Raw genomic sequence first — 22673 nt, 5'->3', positions numbered from 1 at the left:
TCACTACTGAGAAAAGGCTGGCTCCCTCTTCTTCATTCACCTCTATTATGTATTTATACACATTGCTGGGATCCCTCTGGGCCCTCTCTTCCCCAGGCTGAACAGTCCCAGCTTTCTCAGCCTCTCCTCATCTGTCAGATGCTCCAGTCCCTTAATCAACCTTCATAGCCCTGTGCTGGACTCCCTCCAGTAAATATGCATCTTTTACTGAGGAGCCCAGAGCCTCACCAGTGCTGAGTGGAGAGGATGGATCACCACCTTCAACCTGCTGGCGATGTTCTTCCTAATGCAGCCCAGGGGGCCACTGGCCACCCTCGCAGCAAGAGTGCATTGCTGGCTTGTGGTGACCTGTCTGTCTACCAGGACACCAAAGCTGTTCTCTGCCAAGCTGGTTTCTAGCTGGCCAGCCCTGAGCATATGCTGGTGCCTGGGCTTGTTCCTCCCCGGGTGCAGTACTTGGCATTTCCCCTTACTGAACCGCATGAGGTTTCTCACAGCCCATTTCTCTAGCTTGCTGAGGTCCCTCTGAAGGGCAGCACACCCACATGGTTTATCAGTCATTCCTCCCAGTTTTGTATTGTGCAAACATGTTAAAGGTGTACTTTTTCCCATCATCCAGGTCATTAATGAAGATGTTAAACAGGATTGGCCCCAGTATGGATGCCTGGGGTACACCAGTAGTGACTTTCCTCCATCTGGACCTTGTGCCACTGACCACAGTCCTGTCAGCTTGGCATTTCAGGCAGTTTTCCATCCGCCTCCCTGTCACTTTATCTAACCCATACTTTCAATGTGATAGTTGCCGTTCCTTGTATCTCCACAATAGACGCTGAAGGCTGCATGGATATGGCATATGATATTATCCTCTCCCAGGCTCAAGTTTCTAAATGCATCTTGTGATTTCTGTCTTAAGGCATTGTAATGAACCTACCTATGTAGTTTCTCAAAACTTGAAAATAGTTGGATGCCTTCAAATCAAACTATATGGAAATGTTACAGTACAAACAAAGTGGTAAGGGACTTGTAAGTATTGAACAAGGCACTTCGTATTAGAGAATAATATGTTTCTTCAGAGCCAATATATGTATTTTTTTATTCAAAGGCTACATAAATATGACTTCATTTAGAAAGTTAAGTTGAGGTTTTAAAAGCTAATGTAAAACTCTTAAAAGAATATGAAAGTAGGTAAGAATAAGAATACATTAATAGGTTTATGTGTCTTCCAGGCAGACCTGTGATTCATCTAGTTGAACAGCCTACCTCAGACAAGGACCAACACTTTATTATTCAGAAAAATACAAAATCCCTTTCATGTGCATATTGTCTGAATATAAAAAGTGCTGCATCCTCATGGTACTCCAGACTTACAGTGAATAGTGACGAGTGGCATATAAATCAGAGAAATGTTCTTGTAGTCCAGGTATGGAAAGTGAAGTATGTCTTGCTTGAAACTTTATCTTCTCTTGAAGACAATTTGAAATTTATCTTCCCCTGCAAGAGAAGGGCACTTCTCATTTTAAACTGAGGCTTAAAGACTGAAAAGCTGAGTCAGCCTCAGGAGGTGCCTTTGTCTCTCCTTTGGCTAAAGATGGAGACTGTCTCAACAAGTTATGTGAGATGAACACAATCTCTTGTGATTATTTTGTATCTAGAAGCATATTTATGTCTAATTTTTTAAAAGTTAAAACCAAACTCACAAGCTGTGATATCTGATGACAATAAGTAATATAAACTCTGTATTTAGAAATACTAGTTATCAGTTTCCCGTATGTGGATGTTTTGGGCTCATTTCTGCTTATATTGACATGTCTAGTTTATCTTTGGCTTCAGCTGGAGTCCATTCAAGCTCTTCATGCTCTTTATAGATTTTCACAGGTCAAAGACTGCTGCTGCTTTCTTCTAAAACCCAGGAAAAGGGCACTAATGGCTTACTCTGTGTTCCCAGAAAGTCTAGCGTCCCTGGATTTTAACACTGCCAAATCTTTGGCAGTGTTTGGGCAGATTGTTCCATGTAAGACTTGATTAGTTAATGAAGACAGGATGCTTGTTACAAATACAATGCTGACTTCTTTTAGACATTCACACTTAGCCACTCAGGCTATTGCCGCGTTATGAGAAATGTCAGCGTCACGCTGGGAGCACAATTAAGTATTCTTTATTTTTGTTTACTGCCATTTAAAAATTGTGCACAAAATGTGCTCAGCCACAGGAAAAAAAACACCCTCTCAAAGTATTAATTACAGATTTTATTAAAAGCATACAGAAAACTTGAAGCGTAACCAAGCAAACGATCACTGTTCTCTCACCCTAGGAGAAGAGAGGATGAGGGATTCCAGTGGCAGGGAGCTTAGTTGCTTTTGACAAGAAGGGAAACACAGACCTCCTAATTAACAGTGCAGTTAAAGAAGGGTGAGCAGCTTGTTGCCCAAACATAACCACAGGGAAAACTGTAACTGCTGCAATCAAGAGAGTTATTTACCCAGTCAATAAAAACAGGCTGAAACAAATGACATAATGCCCTGAGTAACCATGGTCTGACAATAAGAAGTTACCAAGAAACGTGGCTGCTGGTGGGTGGTTCCTCTCTCCGTCCTGAGGAGTGTGGGGTGACACAGGTACTGGACTGAGGGTGTCCTGTGTTGTATATGCAGTGGTGAGCACCGAGCTTCGATGTCATCCCTGTGAAATAACAGAAAGACCAAAGACAAAATCATGTCCACATGTTATGAATATCCATGGAAATGATGGTCCAAAAACTCCTCAGCTATTGAGCAGAGTAAACTTTCAAGCTACAGGTGTTGAACTGCGCTGCACTGTTTTGGATTTTGTAATGAATCCCAGGAGATTTGTGACTTCATCTAACCATGACTAGAGATAAAATGAGGGTTTCCATTTACTCCAGCATTTTTTGGGTCAGGACTTTGTTAAAGAGCTAGCGAGCCTTTTTCACAACCTTAACAGCATCTTCCAGAGTGCCCCAGAAAGGAAGGAAAATCACTTTTACAAATCACAATCCTAAAGTGATTTGGCATGCATCAAAAAGCAAAACGATACTATATATGCTTTGGCTGACATTTACAAGGATACCAGAAAATGTCCCAGATTTACAGCTCCCTGGCTTGCCCTGGGCTACTCAGTGCTACGTAACTCAGTGTCAATGCTGAGTCCAGTGCTGTGTGCACTGTAAGCTGTAAGCCATTGATAATGGTCACAGCTAGCTGTGGGTTTGATTTTTTATTTCCCTGTCCATATCAGATTACCCAGAACACCTGTCATAGCCTCACATTATAGCCCATAGCTTAGGCCTACATTCTTGATGTCCTGATGTCTTGATATCACACAGATCAGTGACAAAATGTGGTTAAAAGAAAGCAATGACTGCGTATTTGAGGAATACAGAATACTGTTCATCAGCTCACCAATTAAAGTCATAATGCATATAAAGTATTTATTTCTTGGCTTCAGAAATACTGATGCATTGAATATTGCAGCTAATATGTGATCAGATTTTCTTAGACTCTACCATACTCCTCCAGATGAGGAGTGCTCTGATGAGGAGGAAGCAGTGGTGTGAGTCAGACTAGCAGCGTCAATAAGGATTTTCAGGACTTTGATGCGAGAAAATATAGCAAGAAACCTAAAACTCTGCTGCAGACAGGAGTTACATAGGTAACAGGAACCATCAACACACAAGCGGGAGCCTCGTTGTCTGCGAGAGAAGGTTTGGAGCTCAGCCCACTCAGCATTCCCAGAAGGGGACAGTTAGTACTGATGTAGATGAGCTCAACAAGAATGTAAATAAGGAGCCTTCTGACAAGGCCACGCTAACTGCTAAAAGGAAACAAACTGCCGAAGACATAAGACTCAAGGACACTAGGGTAAAATAATTGTGGTAGTGGGAGATTGTGACCTCCTACTCAGATGGCCCCCCCCAAAGAGGGTGGATCCTCCGCTCAGGGAGCATGCATAGTAAATTTAAAATGAACTGTACCTTTAAATGGAAGCAAGAAAGCAACTAACCAATAATTAGTTAGGAGGTGTAGACTTTGGGTGGAACTATAACCAACTTCACTGTATGAATATGTATTGTGAGTAAAATTAAGTGTGCAAGTTAGGAGGAGCAATCCCCCTTGCCCCTGGCACTGTAATAAATGTACCTGCTTTATAACTCCTTGAGTCGTAGAGTTTGATTCTGCACATCAACTTGGACTGACGTGTCATAGCTTTCAGCTCTAAAACTGCCTTTTTGATTAGCTTTGATGTAATCTTCTCAACTTCTGCAAACAAGAAAGCCAGCCAATAACTTTTGTGTCATGGCAGCTAAAAATAACAAGCGTAATGGTCCAGGCACAATTGAAATGTTTTCCAGGTTTTAGACATCTAAGTACCTGTGTCTGCACTGAAGTCAGCTGCTTCGTTATTCAGATTGTCATTTCTACACAGCTCTTTGTGGACACAAAAGATGTTTCCAAGCAGATTCCCCATCAAGCAAGGCCCTTCTGATATTGCTTGTGCACACCCACCAGATGTGGGTCATTGTGCTGATAGATCCTCATTCCTCTCTTGTTTTTACAGGTTTGGCAACTACCTTAAGTTTCACCTTAAGCAAATAAGTAGAAGATTACACCTAGCAGATCTGTCTGACCTCATTTTCTCATCTGCACAGATGTGAAGTGAAAGTAATCTATGGAAACAAATAGATTTACAGTTGAGAAAAAAACATTAAGGGTAAATGAAAGATCTGACCCAGCTGGAAAATCTGTCTTTAAGTTCTTCTGTAAATTATTCAGGGTTTTCACTTTCTTAGAAAATAACTGGAGGGCAGGCTTCCCAGGTACCAGGGGCAAGGATAGAGCAATTAGAGTCTCTCACTATGCTCCCTGTGCCAGAAATGTAAGCATTGCATAGTGCTTGCCATAAAGGCTGTCTCTGTGAGGTGAGGCTTGCCTACTAATGTGCGTTTGGTCAATGGGGCTGGGGAGCCAGACAGGTCAGTAGCCTTATCATATACCTCTGGCTACTGACTTGTAACATGCCTCAGCTGCACGTGTCACATGCGTTCTGCAGCATGGGGAAGATGTGGAGACTGGAGGGAAGTGGGGGAAACAGAATATCTGCATAAAACCATAGGAAAGGCTAGCAGGAGACAGTTCAAGCTGAGCTGGGTGTCCTGTTACTGCTTTTTGAACTTTCTGTAATGTAAACACCGGGTAGGAGACAGCTTTAACTTCATACAATGCACATAGCCTTTAGTTGGAGCACAGCAGCAATGGCAACTGCTCACAGCACACATCAGTCTCGTTTGTAAGTGCCATCATAATTTCAGAACACAGTAACAGTTGTCTCCTAAAAGTATATTATTTCGTTGAGTGATGAATGGCATTGTGAAATATTACCTATAATCAGAACCCTTTATGGCGAAGCTCATTAAGTTCATGACAAATCTAGTGTTGACAGCACTTTAATTTTGTTTTATTGCCTCATTTTATCTCAACGATTTCTGTCTCTGGTTTACAGTTAATAATGAAAGACAGCAGAACTGCACTGTGCTTAAGAATCAGAAAAATAAGTATTCATCTTTTTAGAAGTCCCTGATTTAGGCCATAGGAACAGTGGGTACTAGACAATGCAGGCACTGAGAAGGTGATTAAAGTTTAATAAAACTGTCAAGTGAAATAAACCAATCTCCTTGCAAAACATTCTGTTTGCCAGGTGCTTGGATTTTAGCTGTTAAAAAATTCTCTTTCAACAGTCTGTTTAAATGTGCAGCAGACTAACGTTGTGACTGCCAAGTCACAATTCATTTTTTCGCATGATCTGTTGAGACTTGGTAATAAAAAAGACTACTAAAACGACACATTCAGAAGCCACTATAGGAAGTGCTACATAGAATAAATGCACTGTTAATGAGTTGCTACAAACATATTCCTATCTTTTACTGTCTAAGTTAGGCTTTGGAGCCTGGTCTTTCCCCACTGTCTTCACAGAAGAGGTTCTGATTCTCCACCCATATGGTCACCTGCAACTGTCCAAACTGTGTGTCATTACCAGTCTGATTTGATACAGCTTTCCAGCATTTTTTCCATATGCATGTGATTATACAAAATCCACGGCAGTGAGCAATCAAACACATACCTCCCCATAGAAAATCTATAGTCCCTACAACCATCTGAAACAACCTTTCACTTAAGTTCAGCACAGAGCTCTATTAAACTGTAAAAAACACTCATTATTAGTGGATTAATAATTATTAATTGATCTGCTGTGCGGTACCTCAGGTAACATTTTAAGAATTTTGTTTACAAGTTGTATTCTCCAGAGACCTGTAGGTGAATTAATACAGAGTGATTCATAAATAACGTATTCCTGTGATTCTGCCCAACGTGTCAGTGTGGGTACCATATGTCAGACCTTTCCTCTGCATTCTCCAGCAGCCTTTCTGAAGAAAACAGGTCAAACAACAAACTGAGTTTCTTGAAGGCTGGGATGTTCCTAAGGGATTCATGGTTACTTTAATGAGAACATCACCTCGCTTCTTGCAAAGTTTTGCAGTGTGGAGTGCATCAGCTCCCTGATGCAGAGGCAACCCTGACTGACAGGAAAGAGATACCTCAAATAATGAGGAAACCATCACACCCTGGTGCTGCTCTGAATTAAAGAGGCAGTCTGGCTCCCAGGAAGACGAGCTTTTTTTTGGGCCACATTGGAAACACTAAGTGGCCTTCAGAGGGGAGAAATACTCCACTGAACAAATCTGCCTGTGCAGCTCCCACCAGAACACGCTCCTGCTTTTCTCTGATATCAGAGGCAGCCAGTAATATCCACCCAGCCAAATGCTCACTGCATAGGAAATTAAAGGGTTTAAAGCTAAACCTACAATGGTTTGAGTGTCACAGTGCTATCCGAGATATCCTGTCCCTCTCCCTTCGTTCTTCCCAATTATTATTATTCCTCATGCTTGGAAGTTATTTTAAATTGTATTGCAAGGCTCTTGGGAGAAGGCTGAATGCCTCGTGTGTCTGTATTAGCTCAGCTCCATGCGTGAATTTTGTGTTCAGGGTGCAGGTATTGCTAGGGCTAGTACAGCAATACACACACACATAGAAAAGAGCTCTCTTAACAGGAGAGCATTAAATTCCCCTGCAAAATTCTTCTTCAAATTCTTGTTCAAAACAAAGATAGAAAAAATATGCAAAATTAAAAGTTCACGTGCATGTCAGCAAAGCTTGCATTTTTAATTTTCCCATACTTTCTCTGTGCTTGTGACAAGATGTGCAAATTTATACAAAGCTTTAATTAGTACCGTGTGATGAGAACTGGAAAGCTTTATGAAAACACCCATTCACAATTTTATCTGGATGCTCCTAAAGATAATGAGATAAACCTTGTATTTTTCCTTCCCCTGCGCTTGGCTTTTGAATAATCCTGCCGACATATACTGTACCATGTGCAGCATTATCTGTAGAAAACCACTGCAAAATTAAGATCGTAAGAAAAATAAGATATGTGGTATTTAAGGAAAAATAATTTTGTTTCTTTATGCTTTTGACAATGGTTTTGAAAAGAGTGTATTTTGAAATCATGTGGAAAAGAGTGTGCACAGACTCTGAGTAAGGAAAATGCATGACTTTTTCAGGGAACAAAAATCTCCCTTTGTAGCAAGGTCCATATCAACCATCGTGCCTGGCATTCAGCTGAGTGTGTTGCCAACAAGTCTCACTGAGGGAGAGCCCTGCTACCTGGAGAGGGGCTATTTCCCCATTCTCTTGGTAATAAACCCCCAAGGTCTGAATCCTCTGCCTGGTAGTAGAGATTAGGATTGTGCCAATATCCTTTCTTTCCTTGTGGCTCAACATAAAAAAATCCGACCAAAAACCTAAGAAGAAGGGATACTGAGATAAAATAAATATTTTCAGGGGTTTGCATTTATTTTATTCTGCTACAAAGGAAATGTTGGTGGTTTTTTTTCTGAGGGGTTGTTTTAGGACCATTGAAAAGTGTGAGGAATGACAGCCTAGATTCACAAAATCGTCAGTGCTGTTGGCAGCAGGCTCAGGTAATAGGCATCCCAAGTTAAGATGAGGGAGGCTTCATGTCAGATGTCTCCTTGACTAAGAGACACTAAAGGGGACCCTGTCCCCTTTCTGTGTTGTAATTACCATACAGGCTACTCCCAGCCACCTCAGCTCTAGAGCAGTGGTCAGGGGAGACCTTTATAAGAATGTCTTCAATTAGAAAAATTAAAGTGTAAATAGACTATGACATTGGGTGATGTAGTAATTTCATTTTTTGATTAGAGAGAAAAATACCTTTCTTGAGAAGGAATTTCAGTCTAATAATCTGGCCCACCAGGGGCTCTATACTCCGATTTCTGTATGTTAAACATCTCTTGGTGAAAAAGCTATATTTAGCAAAATTGAGATTTTCGTGCTCAGAATGCTGTCTAGAACAGGAGTGGTCACCCTCTCACTCTTGATCTGCACTGTCTCACGAGTCTAGAACAGTCCTCAGGCAGGAGATGGACCCCCCCAGGGGGCAGAAAGTGCTGAGGGGACTATTTGAATTCTCTGTGGTGGGAAAAAGCAAACCAGCATGTGCTGCTAAGGCTGCCATCACCACTTGCCCAGTGTAACCTCATCCTGCAAAAATGAAGTGCTGGGACCCTGGGAGAGTTGCTGCCACAAACTGGTCCCAAAGCTTACAGGAGATTCTGATATGCAGTTTGCAGGGTCAGGATCTTTTGGCTACCCACAATCTCGAACAATTTGTCACTGCTTCCCTTCCCACAGAGAGAGAGATGTTCTGGGTAGAAATGTATATGAATCATTGCAGACAGTAATTTTCTCCTGCAAATCTTTTGCAGGTGGTTTGCAACAAGGATGAAGCAAACTGTTCTGGCATCACATTTGCTTCCTACATGGGCTCAACGCACCTGCTTAATCCACAACCTCACACACACAGGGTTCTTTCAGACAGACTTTTGTTGATTGATGGAAGATGGAAGATTCCGTCTCTCCCTCTCGTGCTTTTATCACTGTTTGAACAAAGAGTTTTATTCTTGTTATCTCCCTCTGGTGAGCAATAAAAAATAAACCACAGGACTTATAAAGTCAAAGAAAAGCTAAGAGATGTAACTAAAGAAGAAAAACAAAGAGCTGGCTGCTGACAGGCAGGTAGGCAAAGCTGGTGGGGTGCCCCACAGCACACCTCTTCATGCCTAACAGCTGCAGGTAAGGTGAGAAGAAAAGCAGCAAAAAGATTACAAGGATGTTTCTCTCAAGTGCCCTTTGGTCTTTGTTTTAGCATTTGCCAGCCATCTTCTGTGGTGCAGAGATCTGTATCTAGATTTTAAAAACATCTATAGCTTTTTTTCTTACTTGAAAAAAAATGTTTTTTCTCAGTCTATTTCCAAGAAATGAATATTGCACCTGAAGCTCTATATAGATTTTAGCCCTACTGCTCTAAGATCCAAAATACCTGGTTCTCTATCCTGCAATCTTTTACCAAGTGACTGCAACATCTTCATAATTCCAATAGCATAGTACAACAGTGACCACCACACATTTCTTCATTTACACAGCTAGTTGTAGCACTGCTGATATTAGCTACCAAGGGAGCTTCAAGCTGATGTACAGTCATGCTAATTAGCACTTGTGTACACATCAACTTGTAGAAACTCACACCAAAATTAAATACATGGGAGGCCACTCCCGTCCACTGGTAACAGCTTGTCTAGGAATTCTTTCATAAGTCATTGTTTATCAAGAGCTACCTTCTCTATGCCTCTATTGTCATTTGTTTATTGAACAACACAGAACGTTTATATGCAACTTCCATCTGATTCTAGTCTCAGAAGTGAAGAGTAGATGAGTAATGCATATTCTTGCTTTACTGGCAGTCTCCAAATCATAAACCGAGTGTTTGTCCAGCTTTAATAAGAATCCAGTAAAGTGATAGGATTCAGTTTCATTTCCAAGAACACAGGCCATTATTTCTGGGAATTAACTTAATTTATTAACATTTGACTTGTTTGTAAAGGTGGTGTACATCAGGACCACCAAGGTATCACTAACGGTTTTCTCGCTTAGAATTTGCTTGAAGGACAGACAATCAAATTCAAGGTGATTGCTACGTGCAATTTAAGCTGTAATGCAGCCTCCTAATAACAGTTTCTATTCACTCATTGCAATGATGACTGCTGAGAAAGATAATACTGACACATGGTGAAGACTAAAGCAATAGAAAAAGATGGTATTGTCACATTATTCATTATTATTATACCTTTTGCTAAAGGAACCAAACTGGGAAAGACAAGATAGAGATAAGCACGGTTTCAACACCATTTTTGGCAATGATAATAACATACTTGTATAAGACATTTCATTCAAAAGAGCTTTTTATACAGAGATTTTAATTACTTGCATACACCAGCAAAGGCATCACAGAAACTCAGCCATTTCTGAGGAACAGCCCACAGGGGTTCTACAGCAATGATACAGGACGAGCTGTGAAAGTCAGCTTCTCCAGCTGATAGACAGGACTTGCTGCTCACAGTGACTCAAAACTGCAGGGTTAGTGCAGGCAGCTGCCTCCTGGCACAGAGGGATGGACCATGGGGGAAGGCTGGGAAATGCAAGGACATCAAGTGCGGGACGTGGCAGGAGTGAAGTGAGATGGAGTTTGTCAGTTTTCAAGCAACTGCTGCTGGAGCAGCATGCATCTGCCCCCTGATCCCAGAGGCACAGCCCATGCACATACCAAGCCCGGCTGGACCATCCCGGTCCCCAGCTGCCTGGCGGGGGCTCCCCCACCATCCCTCGGGCCACCCAGTGCTCTCACACCTGCCAGCACCACTGCTAACACCCCAGCTGCTCTCAGCACACTGGTGCTCCACATCATTAGGGCATCATCACTCCAAATGTCCAAGAGTTATAACAGACGTACCACCTTCCTGCAGGTTTCCAAATTAATTGGTCCTTATTGTCACTTGTGCAAGGCATGCAGATACTCTGACAAAGAGAAAGCAGTGCTGGAGTGCCTGCTCGACCCACCCCCTGCACCACTCCTGGGCTTTCTCCAAATCCAGCTGTCAGCTCCCACAACAGCTGTGCTCAGGGGAGCCAGGAATCAGCTCCTTGTGCACCGGCCACCTCTGTTACAGCTGTGGACAGCCAGCAAACCTAGAGACTTTTCATTCCTCCCAAATTCTTGACCACGAGGACATTCTGATCTGATAGTTCTAGGAATGCTGACGTTTTAAAAGAGCAGCAAAAGATGTGGTTTAGAAGGCTACAGCTCTGGACCAACCTAGTTGCTAACACTTATACACAACAATCAACAGAGCCAAATCATTGATTCTTTATGGAATAGTTATTCAACAGGGAAACTGAAGAAATTGGTGTTTTTATGTAATACTGTGCATGATGGTGCACCTCTTTGCAACTGCTTTGTGGTTATGGTGCACTGGAGGCATTAGACTGTCTCAGCTCCAGCCCTAGAGGAGCGACAAAGGAGGATCAAAATATCTGCAAAGAAAAAAAAGCAACTGCATGAGAGACATAGATTCAGCTTCTGCACCTGGGGATATCCTCATCCCTTCAGGTTTCTGAAAGACTGGGAAGCCTCATTCTCTTTTGTTTTGGGTCCCCACACAAGACTTTTCATGTGCAAAGGACACCTTTCCAGGAGTCAGTGTGCAAATACACCCTGGTGGCTCTGTACACCTTCTTCTTTCTATCTGGAGATTGAAACTACTTTAGTTTTCAAGGGCTTCACAGCAAACTTGGGTCTCACAGCGAGACACTTTCTGAGTTGTATGGAAATCGAATCACAAAGTATGAACAAGGCCTCGGACATATGTCCTTTTCTGCTTCCATTTTAAGAGCTCCTGGCCCTCACCAACTCCAGCTGCTATTGTTGCTCCTCAGAAAGAGGTTATTGCACAAGGTGGATAATTTGCACTGGCCAGCAGCTGGTGGCAGTAAGCACCGCACCATGCTTTGTACTTCAAGAACACACATGGCAACAGCCTTTATAACAGTAAGCACGTCTAACAGTGGAAAAGTGGTGGGATTAGCTGAGGACTGTATTCAATAATTTTAATAACAAATGTTTTATTCATAAGGCCCTATGACATTTACACTGTGTTTTCTAAGTAAAATGTTTCTTTTGAGAATGTGTCCACAAAGTAACACTATTGATTATGCTGATTATGGGTTAAGGCTTAAACAGTGTACTATAATAAGATAATTAGCTAGGGTTTTTTGCAGTTAATGACAGAATTAGTCCAAGAAACTTCTGAACCATCTTCATTTGATGTGAGTATTTCCAGCGTAATTGCTCAATCTGATTTAATTATACCACCTGGCTTCCGAGGTACTTTAGACTGACCAAGATTGACAATGAACACTTGTTAGCCCATTACTCTTAATAACATAAAACTTCCTATTACCTCATCAAGTTTGGAAAGTTTTCCTGTTTTACAGTCAGAAAGTGTATGTAAGCACTAGCCTGGAACAGGCTCTTTTTCCCTCCAGAGCCCTTACATTAGCACAGAATTACTGTTGCCTTGCCCAGGTAGTGCAATGTCCTGGATATCACTGAACTGTTAGTAAAACATTTCAGTTTTCCATACCTATATCGTACTGCTTCAGTCATACATTGTCTTATATTTCCTCCTTATATGTGATATCAGCCCACTAGCTTGTTTATGTTAGCTTCTTCTCTTTGTCCATCAGTCTCACGAAGTTTGGTTCATCACTCTTTATGTTAGTGTCACAGTTTCATTGCATCTTAATACAATGCTATTTGAGTGTATTTGATATAAACTAACATCTAGGATCATTTGTAGGTCTTGACATCAGGTGCTATTACACAGATCAGTGTAGTCAGTGCTGGCTAACAAGAGAGCAGAACTACTGCTCAAGAGGCAAGAATGGTTTTAGAATGCAGTATATGCCATACCTGTTGCTTTAAATGAGCATTCCTATTTTTATTATTGATTTTTAATTTCTTTCCAGATCTTTTTGGCTATAATCTTTTCCAGAAGGGAACATCAAAGATAGGGCAATAGCTAACAACACCAGAGAATGTTGCTCTTATAATACATGCAAAACCTGAGGCAGAAGGACCTAATACAGAAAATGAGTGCTGTGTCAGAGGTGATATAAGCTGTCTTACTTGTACGTATTTCAAACTAGACCAAAGAACTAGAAGCTGTCTCACCTCTGATGTGTATAATCCTGTTAAGACAGAATTCAGTTCAATAGGGATTAACTCAAATTTAGGTTGCATTTGGCACCTTAGTTTCAGTCGAAAAGCATTTTTTATTCAATCACTGTTTTCACACCTACCAAATAAAAATGTCTACAGGAATTACTTCTTTTTTAAAGGCTTCAAACAAAACAAGAAAATTGTGTAAGCCACTGAACTACCCATCCTTGAAGCCAGGAGAACAATCTTCTGCTCTTGAATATCTGTAGTTTTACTCAGGCAGCTTTTGAAAATACTTGAAAAATTTATGCAGTAGACAAGAACAGTGGAACAGGTTCTGCTTGAGTAAATATGTATTGAATTTTTATCAAATTTGAAGTGCTTTGCAAGTAAAACCCAGTCAGAATTAGTATCTTCAAATATGTGTTTTCTGTAAATTAGAACAAAGTAATCATTTGAACAGTTCAAGAAGGGACATGGCATATTGTGAAGAAAGTGAATTTACCTTTCACCATTACAGCTGATACTGTGTGGAGGAGTTATTTTCCTGGATAATGCAAGCCACTATCCTCCAAATGCATGTGCCTCCTCACGCACAGAAGTGTACCTTTCTCACGGCACCTTAGTTTTGCAGAGCCGCTGCTCTCAGCAAAGAATGGTGATCCCTGTCCTATTACTTATTGTTAGCTTAGTAGTTAATTTCTTTTGTTAGCATATCTACTATATACCTGAGAAATAGCTTAGAGAGTGTATTCTAGATCCTTAGGTTGCAAGTGGTGCCCCTTTTTCTCTGGCAGCAAGGCTATTCTGACAAGTTCCCCACCTCCACGCTGCAGTTCATCATCCCATCAGGTCTGCAGATGTGACTGTGATGAGGACCTACCATGAACAGCATCAGTGGTGCTAAAAACCTGCCAAATCAAAGAAGAAGACAGTTCTTCACCAGTGGGTTCATTGATTGGTTTTTAAACCAGGATGATTTGACTGTTAAGGTAATTATGCCCTCAGCCTCTCTGCACTCCGCTAGTATGCAGACAGCATGAATTCCTGAGCTTTTGAAGAATTAAATTAATTCACTCGAATTGCAAGAGGGAAAGTGAAAGGGTATTTTCATCCTACAAGTACAGACTTCAAACAAGGTTAATTCCCTAAGAGCACGTATCGAGACCTATGCACATAAAAATCTAGACTTAATTATGCTGCATATTCTATTTTCTTAAATATTTCAATAAATAAATAATATTTGAGGGTAATAAAATAATTGTACTGGAATACAATAATGTCTCAAACACTGAGGGAATAAAAGGTATGAAAAATTTCTCATAAAAATGTAATCCTTGGGATATAACCTTGTTACTTGCATTTCAATATCATACAGACACTTTACCCAGCAGGTTAGAGTTCCCAGTGCTAGTTATTGGGACTTGTTTGTGTTAAATTAGCCCCAGAAGGGTTTTCCTTGTAATCCCTGTATAAAAAGGAAAGATATTAAATATTTCAATTAAAATAATTTTGAAGTCTAATATGCCTTCTAGAAAATTAAAAAAATACCTATTTCATTTCAGGAGAGTTCCATGTTCACTAAATTTAATACATAATTCTCCTTCACCCAAGAAGACTGAATGAAGAAAACAGGAATTTTACTGTAATTTATTTATACAATGGTGGAACAACATTCCAATGCTTGTACTAGGTAATTTACCTAGGGAAGTACATAAAGCCAATAACAAAGAAACTTTTATTTAAAGTTCAAGTTTTATATATGCTTCAGGTGCTTAAATGTTGTGATTGCCAAGCTGGAATAACCATGAGCTATCTCTAAGTAAAGGATGCAGCCTTCTAACCTAGGAAAGAGGAATCAGCATAAGCACAGAGTGGTTAATGGGTCACAAATTCTCTGCACACACTTGGACAAAATCCTACACATGTAGTCCATTTACCACAGGGCAGTCCATAACACTGAGGATGTACGTAGGTGTCTGTACCATCACAGTCTCATTTTTTGCTGTTTTGGCGAATTTAAAATTAAATTCAATCATATTTACAAGTAATGTATTACCTAGCGTGTTTCCCTTGTACACTCAAGGCCAAGCTTTGCACTGAGCTCCCTATATAAGTATTAATAATGGAGCTGTGAACTTTCAGGTGACTTTTTCATTCAACTTTTATAGCCTCTGATTATGAGTTTTAATGAACTCTTAACCTTTGTTCTGTATTATACAGCTTTTGATTATGAAATTTACTGACCTTTGGTTGATATTGCCCATCTACAAAAACTCTGGAGATTCATTTCAGGTTCTGATGGCAGATTTCCTCCACTGAGCTGATAAATATAAATCCCATTCCTATAAATGAAAAATCACGGGCATTGGATTTACAGAAATAAAGAAAATTCAGAAACCTTTTAGTCTATGCATTAGCAAGCAAGGCAGTCAGAAGAGGGCTGTAAGACCAGAATTACTGAATAGCAATGTAATGGTGCATTTTTGCTAATAAAATCATGGTTAGACTTCACATTACGATATGATTTCAAGTAGATATGTCCATAGTATAACCTTCACTGTTATGCAGAAATACTGAGAATAGGTTTAAGCATCTCTGTACTATCCTATAGTCTGCAGAATAGACAGAGGCTGAGCAAAACCTAATTTTCGCTGCAGTATTGTTTGATTTTAGGCTGACACCTCCGCTCACTACATAGTTAGCCTGCTTTGCTTTCTGCAGTCTAGCCCATAAACTAGAGATAAGAAATTACAGAGAGCAGCAGAAAAGATTCTGTCAATGGTATTTCCAAGGACAGTGAACTGAAATTCATAAATAATTGAACTGTGATAGCAGAGCTAAATTCACCCCTGTTATAATGCCAAGGCCACAGCAACAGTTTACCAGGAGAGACAGTATGCCCACATCATCCAGGATCTCCTCTGGCTAGATCCTCTAGATCAGGTTGGCCCAGTCCTAAAGGCTCTTATGACTAGTGTCAGAGCTGAAGTGGTACCTGAGGAAAGGCACTCCTGTTGGCTCTCCCTCTTCTTTCCCCCTGCTAGGGAGCCAGCCTGTCTGACACACAGTCCATGTCCATCCTGTCCCCATGGACCCTTGAAAAGTGTGTAGTAGAGCTGATTTTCAGAAGACAACACAACACTATTTGCTCTTTAATTTACTTTAATTAAGGTTGAATGTGGCTCTGAACAGTCCCATGGCTTTCTTGGACTTCTCATCTGTATCGCCTGCTGTCTTTAGTCTCCTATGGAGATGGCAAGTCCTTTCAGCACAGGAGCCTCCCCGTGTTTTTCTGCGTCTGTGACCCCCCCGCACAGGAATGTCATGGACAGGGAGATTCTAGGAAATAATACCACCTCACTAGTAAATGAATATATAACTTTGCATACATTTAGAGACAATTTTTAAGCAGTTAGCAGCAAAATCAGTAAATATAGCATCATAGAATCATAGAATCATTTAGGTTGGAAAAGACCTTTAGTCCAACTGTTTACCTAATACTGCCAAGTCCACCACTAAACTGCGTCCCTAAGTGCCACATCTATAGGTCTTTTAAATACCTCCAGGGATGGGGACTCAGCCACTCCCCTGGGCAGCCTGTTCCAATGCTTGACAATGATTCTGGAGCAGACATTTTTCCGAACATCCAATCTAAACCTCGCCGGGTGCAACTTGAGGCTCTTTCCTCTTGTCCTATTGCTTGTTACCTGGGAGAAGAGACCGACCCCCACCTGCCTACAACCACTGTTCAGGCAGCTGTAGAGAGTGATAAGGTCTCCCCTCAGTCTCTTTTTCTCCAGATGAAACAACCCCAGTTCCTTCAGCTACTCCTCATCAGACTTGTGCTCCAGACCCTTCACCAGCTTCATTGTTCTTCCTTGGACATGCTCCAGCCCCTCTACACCCCCCTTGCAGCGAGGGGCCCAAAACTGAACACAGGATTTGAGGTGCGACCTCACCAGTGCTGAGTACAGGGGGACGGTCACTGCCTTAGTCTTGCTGGACACACTGTTATGCTATTTTATATATACACACATATATGTGTATATTCTACATACCAGCCAGGATGCTGTTGGTCTTATTGGCCACCTGGGCACACGGGGGGCTCATGCCCAGCCGGCTGTCAGCCAGCACCCCCAGGCCCTTTTCCATCAGGCACTTTCCAGCCGCTCTGCCCCAGCCTGTAGCACTGTGTGGGGCTGCTGTGACCTAAGGGCAGGTCCCGGCACTGAGCCTTGTGGAACCTCATCCAACTGGCCTCGGCCCATGGGTCCAGCCTGCCCAGATCCCTCTGCAGAGCCTTCCTGCCCTCAAGCAGATCAGCACTGCCCCCTCAATTTGGTGTCACCTGCAAACTTACTGAGGGTGTACTCGATCCCCTCATTCAGATCATCAATAAAGACATTAAACAGGACCGGCCCCAGCACTGAGCCATGAGGAACACCCCTTGTGACCGGTCACCAGCAGGATGTAACTCCACTCATCCACTCACCACTACCCTTCAGACTTGGTTGTCCAGCCAGGTTTTTACCCAATGAAGTGCACATCTGTCCAAGCCACAAGCAGCCAGTTTCTCCAGGAGAATGCTGTGGGAAATGGTGTCAAAGGCTTTACTAAGGTCCAGGTAGAGAACAGCCACAGCCTTTCCCTCATCCGCTAAGCAGGGTCACTTTGTGGTGGGAGATCAGGTTTGTCAAGCAGGACCTGCCTTTCATAACCCCATGGCTGGCTGGGCCTGATCCCTTGGTTGTCCTGCACATGCCGTGTGATGGCACTCTGGGTGACCTGATCCACAACGTTACCCAGCACTGGGGTCAGGCTGACAGGCCTGTAGTTCCCTGGATTCTCCTTGTGGATGGGTGTCACACTTGGTAGCCTCCACTCAACTGAAATAAACACATGAACAACTGCCTACAAGAATAAGTGAAGAATTCACAACTCTGTTCATGCAGAAGTGTCAGCAGGCAATAGTGTAGAACAAACGTCCAGAGTATTCAGCTCTTCTAATACCTTCCAAGATGCTCCTTCAAATGACCTAAACAATCCACAGTTGTCACTGGCCATTTACACGGCATCTTATATCCAACAGCAAATACAAAGCAACACTACTTAGCCCACTTTTTTATTATTATTATTATTTACAAAATACTGCTTGTGTTGCACAGAAATTATTTCCCAAGCCTACTTGTCTCCTCCTTATGCATACCCATACCCATATCTTCCTGGTCTTACTCCTCTGTGCTTTTTTTGCCACTAAGCTCCTTGCAACTTGCTCTGGTCTTCAGCTGAATGGAAGCAAACTCTGTTTCTCATAAAGTGTCAGTCAGCCAAGGTTGCATATAATGGCAAAGCAGGGGTTTTAGCAAATTAGCCTCAGGATATTGGTTATCCTCCAAAAAGCTGAGAGGACAAGGTGGACCCAGCCCACAACTCTGCTCATAGTAGAAGCTCTGTGTAAGCCTCAGACTGTGTGAGCCAGCAGGGCCCAAGCTCCCCTGTCCCAGGTCTTCCCAGTCTCACCTCCATGTGGGCTGACACATTAAGGACTGGAAGGCTTATGCCATTGTGCATGGTAGCCTGGACTAGACAAATAAACATATTCCTTGAGTAGGGAGAAAAATGTGGTAATGTTCTAAAAAGTGCCTTTGTCCATTTAGAGGGCAAAGCAAGAGGTGGTGGGGTTACGCTTAATGAAGATAGGTAAGGCTTGGTGGGACGGATGGAAGGAGCTTGGACATTCAGAAAGACTTTGTTGAATAAGTATGTTGTTCTGTATCTGAAAGGATGAAAATTCATATATCATCAAAACAACCTTGTAGCATTTCATGATACTATCATAAACATATGCTTCCCTCTAATGCTGCTTAAAGTAGCTTCTTGGGATTTTAAGCTGGAATCTGTTTCCCTACTCATTGTGTTTACAGATTAGCCTATTATAGACATGTTCAGTAGCATCTGCATTTTACTGTACTGCATTTAATTGCTTTTGTAATGAAATAAATGAGGTTTGGGAGGTTTTCTACTGAGAAAAAACTAAAAGATCATTATAAGAATGATTCAAGGTCTGCTGAGTCAATGGCAAAGATTCAGTTTTCCTATTAATATCGCCTCAAATTTTAAGCAAACAGAGTATGTACGTAAAATGAATGTTTTTATTTTATTTATTTATTTACAAAACTCTCAAATTAAAATAATCATATATAATAATATATTAGCCTGTTTTGAAAGATGTAGACACATAATCAAATTTTTATCTTTTTAGATGAACAGGGAAATACTACATTTCGTACTCATTATCTGTAGGGCCAAATTATGCATCTCCAATTTAGAGACCTGAATGAAATGGATAGATTTTCAGATATATTAGGTATTCAAACATTCGTGTGCAACCCATTTCAAAACAGGACCATACCGTTTAACTTACAGAGCAGCCAGATTTTGCTGAAAATCTTTCAAATAGCCCTAGTTTTTCTCAAAGCAATGTGAATACTGCCATCTAGCTATACAGTAACAGTATATCTTTAGGCCAGTTTTGCTAGACACAAACTTTCAGTTTCAGTTTAGAATAGAGCAGAACTGAGATATAAAAATTCCAGTTGGAGTTCTGTTAATTTAAAAATGGTGCAGACATCATTTATTATTAAAATATAGTATAACGTTATAAAATACAGTTTTGACAGAAAACTGAAAAGATCAGAACAAGATTAAAAGTATTGCATCTGACGGTGAGCAAGCTATTCCTTGTGAATGACTTACATTACAAATGCAGGACCTCGTTTTTCAAAGGTTTATACATGCCTTCAGTTGATTGGGGTAACTAATAAAGTTGAAACCACATGTTTGTAAATTGAAGTCTAGATCCTCTTTCCAGTTTGAGATTCATCTACCAAAGATCAGGATTTCTACAAAACACTTTGTCTAACAAATACCCTTATTATTTTGATCTATTAATTGTTTGGAAACTGTTTATATAGAGTGTCAGCTGAACACTCAGTATTCAAACCGTACTCTTTGAGTTCCATATTGAGGAATTTTTGGAAGCATATCATTGCATGTTCAAGGTGTTGATACACCAAGCATCCTCCTCAGCACCTCTTTGGGTAACCAAAGGACGAAGAAATCGAAGGCAGGCACAGGACTTGCCCTGATACTGAGAAGGACATGAATGGTCTCAGCACCTAGTCTTGGGAACTAGAACTGATTTCCACAGCCTGTTTCCACACATCATCCACAATATTATGTACAGGGCTGTGCAGAGCTAGACTGTTGTTTGGGATTACACAGTGGATAAGTAGAATCATTCTGGTTGAGCTCCTGCCCATCAATTTGAGAAGCTTGTACTTCGAAAAACAAATTGAGACATGTGACTCCTTCAACTTTCTTCCCTAGGCAGGGAAAACTGACGTAATTACATGACAGATATGCCACCTAATTACAAAACAGAGTCTCATTTCTAAGTACAAAGCTATCAGGAAAGTTATCCACTCCTCACTTGAGAAAGAGAAAGTCTACGTAATCTAGCACACACACAGTGGCACTCCAACTAGAAAGTGAATCCTATCCAAACACAGACTTACCTGAAACATAAAAGGAGAGAAAATCTACATAAGCAGGTGTCTTTTAGCTAGTATTTCATATACCCTTACCAAACAAGACACACTGTATGACATCTATTCCTGCACAGGACCAGTTCACAGAACTGTCTAGTCCAAAAACTGGCCAATATTAGACTCATCAAAGGAAGATGCAAGAAAACATGTTGTTACTCACAGACTAACAGCCCTCAGACCCGTTCTAATTCAAGCAACAGGAGGTTAGCCTGATTTTCAAATCGTGAAGAGCTGACGCTACAAGACAAGCCAGAAGACAAGAAGACACTACAAGAAGACTGCCACAGGCAGGGCCCCAGATTGCCTCACCTAAATGATTAGGAAAACAGATGTTCTCCCAAGTCATCTGTAACAAAATCTTGATTTTTTTTCTCACATACAGTATATCACAAGGCCCTAATTCTGCCAATACAATTTTTGGAATAACTTACTTTGAAGTTTGGGTATGTGTATTTTTGTACACATACACAGAGCTGAATGAGAGTTACAGCTTCTTAAGAAATGGGGAAGAGACTACACGCATTCAAGTGATTAACGCAACTTATCACAGATGCCCAACCACTCTTGTCCACTGAAAAACAGTAGAAAAAACAACACTTGATATCATTAGGGCTATGCATTATTTTTCAGTTTGACACATTAGTACTTGGTGGTGTGAGCCACAAAAAGCCAGAAGACAAGAATTTCTCTTTCATGTTCCCAGAGAAACGAATTCATGAGGTAAAATCAGCATGCAGACGTCTGTTCCTCCACAACATTAAGAGCATTAAAAAAAAATGTTTAATTGTGGATACAGTGTGAGATACACTGCTTTGTAATTCTGCATTTTCAAGTTTGCATTTTTAATCTTCTGTGTAGCCTCCCCCCCCCCCCCAAATAAAATAAAACCAAACCACCTCCAAAAAAACCAGGAAAAATTGCATAATTCAGAATAATTCATCATCATCATCACTATCATTATCATTATTATTATTAGTAGTAGTAGTAGTAATAGTAATAAAAAAATCACTTCCAGGCTTGTGAAGTGCAGAGTCCTTGCCCCTGAATGGTCTCTTTTTTGACAGCAGCATAATTTGCACCTTTGATGCTAAAGGAAAAAAGGTGAAATATATTTCACCACCTCCACTGCTCTCTGCAGTCTGACTGTATGTCAAATCATTTTGGAAAACACATAGCTGCCGTCTAATAAAGTGGCCCACTATTCCAGGTGTGACAAAGAGGCACACTAGCACGCTTCATCAGCATTTGAATTTGTTTTTTCCTCTGAACTGAGTAAGCAGCACCTCAATATTGTAATCAACATTTGTGAATAACTCAAGTTCTGTCGTGCCCAGCTTCACTATAATCTGTCCCAACAGGGATGTGTTTAGCTATAAACCACCCAAGAGAAGAGCTTTGCTACCACCGGTCTTTACAGAGCCAGGTATTTCCCTGGTAGTACTCTCTTCTGACCATTTTTGTCAACTTAATGTGCTGCTTAATTAACAAACTGAACTCCCAGTCCACTGAAGCTGGTACATTCTGCAGAGTCTCCCTGGTTCTCACGTTCCCGTCTCCATTGCAGCAGATCCCGCCGCAGCAGACCCTCCAAGAGCGCTGACCCCTTTCCAGAAAAAAATTCCCTTAGGCTGGACTCGAGGACCATGCTTACGGCATGCCTGAGGGCTGGGAATGTTACGTGTGGGGTCCCACAAAATGGTCCAGGTTTTCCGTGCTTACCCGGTGGGTATCCTTATCCAACATCACCACACAGTGCATTAGGCCCCCACGCTGCCCGCCCCGCTCGCCCCCGGAGCGCCGCTCCCGCCGCGCCGGCCCCGCCCGCACCCGCCACGGCCGCGCGGTGAC

At 41.5% G+C, this 22673-nt stretch overlaps 1 long non-coding RNA gene across 1 annotated transcript; it reads right to left on the bottom strand.

Moving 5' to 3' along the window:
- Positions 1 to 2227: 2227 nt before the first annotated feature.
- LOC121083489 lies at positions 2228 to 22606 on the bottom strand. The gene is made up of 3 exons (XR_005826392.1): positions 22545 to 22606; positions 15460 to 15557; positions 2228 to 2679 (listed from the first exon to the last, which is right to left on the bottom strand). It is a non-coding gene; the product is annotated as an uncharacterized LOC121083489 (long non-coding RNA).
- Positions 22607 to 22673: the final 67 nt, after the last annotated feature.

The sequence above is a fragment of the Falco naumanni genome, chromosome 2 (genome assembly GCF_017639655.2).
Source record: "Falco naumanni isolate bFalNau1 chromosome 2, bFalNau1.pat, whole genome shotgun sequence".
NCBI lineage: Eukaryota > Metazoa > Chordata > Aves > Falconiformes > Falconidae > Falco > Falco naumanni.
Note: the sequence above shows the minus strand (reverse complement) of the source record. Positions and strands in the feature narration are given on the sequence as shown.